Raw genomic sequence first — 4,659 nt, 5'->3', positions numbered from 1 at the left:
TCACAACCCCAAAGAGTATGCGCGCGGCGCGTGCTCTCTATTATTCGCGCTCCTTGATCTCCCCTATTTTTTAGAGGGGAACTGTGTAAAGTGAGAGATCATAAATTGGCCCTCCGTGCAAAAAAGAGTTCTCGGGCTATTTAATTGCCGGCTTTGAGAGAAAGCTGCGAGTGTGCCTAGCGACTGTTTCCGCCGGTTGCGGGGGCTGTTTTGCGGGCTGGGCCTCTGTGTTGTTGTTTTGTGCTGGGGGCGACTTGTCGTCTTCTTTAGTATGGAGGATATAACCCTGGTTGATCCTGCCAGTAGTCATACGCTTGTCTCAAAGATTTAAGCCATGCATGTCTAAGTATAAACAATTTTGTACTGTGAAACTGCGAATGGCTCATTATATCAGTTATAGTCTACTCGATAGTACCCTTACTACTTGGATACCCGTAGTAATTCTAGAGCTAATACATGCATCAATACCCAACTGCTTGTCGGGCGGGTAGCATTTATTAGATTGAAACCAATGCAGTCTTCGGGCTGGTATTGTGTTGAGTCATAATAACTGTGCGGATCGCGCTTTTGCGCGATAAATCGATTGAGTTTCTGCCCTATCAGCTTTGGATGGTAGGATATGGGCCTACCATGGCATTAACGGGTAACGGGGAATTAGGGTTTGATTCCGGAGAGGGAGCCTTAGAAACGGCTACCACATCCAAGGAAGGCAGCAGGCGCGTAAATTACCCAATCCTGACACAGGGAGGTAGTGACAATAAATAACAATGCTCTGGCTCTTCGAGTCGGGCAATTGGAATGAGAACAATTTAAATCCCTTAACGAGGATCAATTGGAGGGCAAGTCTGGTGCCAGCAGCCGCGGTAATTCCAGCTCCAATAGCGTATATTAAAGTTGTTGCAGTTAAAAAGCTCGTAGTTGGATTTCTGTTTTGGATGTCCGGTCCGCTCCCTCTGGGAGTGTGTACTTATGGATATTCGAGGCATTTTTTGTGAGGCTGCCTTTCTGCCATTAAGTTGGTGGGTTGGTGGGCTTGCATCGTTTACTGTGAAAAAATTAGAGTGTTTAAAGCAGGCGTTTGCTCATTTGAATACATTAGCATGGAATAATAAGATACGGCCTTGGTGGTCTATTTTGTTGGTTTGCACACCAGGGTAATGATAGTTGGGGGTGGTTTCTTGCCAAAAAGGACCTGATGACGATGTTGTAAAGAAGAATTTGCGGCGGAAGATTGACGGCGTGCTTACTACAAAGGAGAAGATTACTACGATGATGCAAGAATACGTGGACGTGCTGAATCCACCACCTCCGAACGTAGAGAAACGCGAAGCGATGTACTACAGCATCAGACCGTACGTGCTACATGAATTTCAAGGCGACTCGCTGTATGCCAAGCCGAGTGAGCAGGAAGGACTTGATGCGAAAGCGGCGAAGCAGGCGCGTCAGGCTCACCGTGCAGCCATGGCTATGACTGCTAAAGGCAATCAAGACCGTCGTGGGCGAGAAGTAGGCAGCGATGCCCTCAACAGTCAAGCCAAGCAGCAACGTGAGGACGCGTTACGCTCAATGGAGTGGTCTCCAGTCACTCACGAGTTTGAGGAGGGTGTCGAAGCGTACTCTGGTCTGAATATGGAAGATGCACGACCGGTCGCTGAGCTACTAAACGTTTGTCACTCTCCACTACTTACATTCTTTTACTTTATGCCCAAGTCGCTATGGGCCAAGATAGCTGCAGAGACGAATCGGTATGGTCTTCAGCAAGTCACCAAACGTGCAGAAAGAATTCATGCAAAGCAACACGATCGGAGAAAGGAGACGGTTAAGCAGATTAGTCGGCGTTTGAAGGCAAAGCCGGGATACGAGACGCACGAGATCTTACACATGATAGGTCTCCTGATTGCGCGCATGCTCTGCCCGCAAAAGCGACGTTTTGCCGCTCACTGGTCGATGGTGAAGGACGGGGCCGTTCCTGCAGGTAATTTTGGAAGGTTCGTGGGCCGTAATCGATGTCAAGACATGTTGCGCGACTTGCACTTTGTGGACAACGAGGCGGAGTGTACGCGAGACAGGCTCTGGAAGTTGTGAATGGTAGTCGAGCCAATGCAGAATCGTTTCTTGATTGCGTGGACCCTCCCGGCAGTGTTCGCTTTTGACGAGGGTGTTCTGCCTTCTACTTCTAAAAGAAACACGACTAGAATGTTCATGCCCGATAAGCCTCATCGGTATGGCTCGAAAATGTTTATGGTGTGTGATTCAAGGACCGCGTACTGCCACAGGTTTGGGTTTTTTTACTTACGTCGTAAGTTATGACATTAGATTGGTTTCTCACCAATTATGTCGTATGTTACTAGATTTGAGCTGTATGCGGGCAAAAGAAGAGATGGAGAGCATTCAGCATTTGACCATAAGACCGGTGCGGCTGCAGTCGTTAGAAATTTGAAGACATTGCTTGGTCCCAACACCCGGCTTCCATGGCACGCAGTAGTTATCGACCGCTTCTATTCGTCAATTCTACTTGCTATCGAGCTACTGGGCATGCAAGTGTACGTGATAGGCACGATAATGACCAACCGGCTTGGATATGATGCAAATGTCAAAGAGAAACGCAAGTCACGTCCAGCAAGCGTTCCCCGAGGCATGTTCACGTTTTCTCGTTCTGTCGCCATTCCAAATATGGTTGCATTTCACTGGTGGGACCGGAAACCTGTGCATTACCTGTGCACAGGCTCGGCAATGACAGAGACGACTATTACACGAAACGTCAAGCGCGTTGGTACAATTACCGTGCCCTGCCCGGCGGCTGTAACCGACTATCAACGTTGGATGGGCGGAGTTGATGTGCATGATCAACTCCGCCTACAAAAGTACTCTTTGCAGAAGTCTACGAAGTTCAAGAAATACTACAAAAGCCTTTTTTTAGGCTTCGTGGATTTGGCACTTGTAAATGCGTTTATTTCGCACAAAAAGGCTGCACGTATCGCTGGAACGCCGGTGATGAAGCGAGGAGAATGGTTCGGAGTCCTGCAAAACCAATTACTGCAGCTGAAAGTGGAGGACTTCGCTGGTATTGTTGCAACACCGACACCTAGCAGCCAGAAGCGGAAGCGCCCCCAACTACGTCTGACACATGCTGTCGAGCAGGCCGACGACTGGGTGACCGTTACGGGCATTCAGAAGCGTCGCCAGCGATCTTGCAAGGTGTGTGCCCTGTTGCGCACGGATCGAAAGAAGAAGTCGTTTGCTACAACTTACTTTTGCGAACGCTGTTCTATTGACGATGCAAAGTGCTGGCTGTGCAGCAAGATACGACGTCAGTACAAGGGTGTAGCTAAAACGTGCTTTGAGATCTGGCACGACGACTTCGACTGCGGCCAAAACATTCCTGCAACACTAGGAAAGAGAGTTGTCTTGCGACGCCCGGGGAAGAAGGCAGGTGTGCACAAGAAGACCCGTCGAGAGTTGCGACTTCGTGAAGATGAGGAAGACGGCGGCGATGAACATGAGAGTGAACAAGAGTAGGCTTGCCAGCGTGACATCAAAAGAGTGTGGGCGCTTGTCATGTCGTAATACACATTTCCTTGAGCATCTGTACTTTTTGTTCTGTCTATTCTACTGATCTGGATTCATAAAACAGCTCTGTGCACCACTTTTCCCCGATGTGCAGCAGATCTTCCCGCTGTACTTTCTAATGTGGGGCAACTTACGACATACAGTGTTTTCTGCTAGCTACTAAGTAGTATAACTTACGACTTCTGAGAGAGCAACCTGTCAAAAACTTATACACCTATACGCACGTCGAACATATGCCACATACAAACAAGTAGTGACATGGACATGTCGTAAGTTACGACATTATTTATCTCGTTTTCGATACACTTCGCCGGGAACCAAGGGGTTCAATAAATGAAATCACCCCCCCCCCGCACCAATTATTTTGCATTTACATTTTGATTTCTGCACACCCTTAGTTTAGCTAGATTTAAAGGAATTAACTGGAAGTTTACCCTTTCGGATCTATTCCTAATAAGAAGTCCTAATCAAGTTTACATATATATCAAGTGAACAATGATCCGTTATAGATCTTCTTGCGCGCCAAGCGTCGTCTGCTTTGTCGCATGAGCATCTTAAACGGCCCGCGGCCTGTCCGAGACGGTGAGCGTGTCTTCCAAGGGTCGCTGAGCCTTTCGCGAACTCATATCAACCGCCACCGAGGGTTCGTACCGTAGATGGTTAGTTCCTGGCCGCTGAATGCGAATCCGGCCAGTCCATTATTAATAAAAAGACAGCCTGGATTCAGTGACATATGGACCGTATCCAATATCCGTTGAGAGTTCGGTACTGACGCCGTCAGTCTCTTGCACCTTGGAGTCACTGTACATCACATGACCGAGGGTTCGTCGCTTTAACATCTTGGGCGGTGTCACGTCTTTGTCGACGGGCGATTATCCGCAACTATGGAGAAATCAGTACACCACAATAAAAAAAGTGTATGCATGGTAGCTTGCAATAGTAGCTAGCAAGACACACATACACAGATAGTCCGAGGTTCCTGGGGTTGATTAGGGGGTAGCTTATAACTTGCGGGATTCTATCCTGCAAGTAGGTAGCCGCGCTGAGGGGATTTAATTCTAGAACCGTCTGGGATCTTGGGGCTTTATC

General features: G+C 48.2%; 1 non-coding gene across 1 annotated transcript; it reads left to right on the top strand.

Annotated features, from left to right (window-relative positions):
- Nucleotides 1–285: 285 nt before the first annotated feature.
- PITG_33424 lies at nt 286–1,162 on the top strand (the record flags this gene model as incomplete). Its single annotated transcript, XR_009934818.1, has 1 exon — nt 286–1,162. It is a non-coding gene; the product is annotated as an 18S ribosomal RNA (ribosomal RNA).
- Nucleotides 1,163–4,659: the final 3,497 nt, after the last annotated feature.

The sequence above is a fragment of the Phytophthora infestans genome, genomic scaffold (genome assembly GCF_000142945.1).
Source record: "Phytophthora infestans T30-4 supercont1.84 genomic scaffold, whole genome shotgun sequence".
In the NCBI taxonomy this organism is placed as follows: Eukaryota; Oomycota; class Peronosporomycetes; order Peronosporales; family Peronosporaceae; genus Phytophthora; species Phytophthora infestans.
This window is presented reverse-complemented; position numbering and strand designations above follow the sequence as displayed.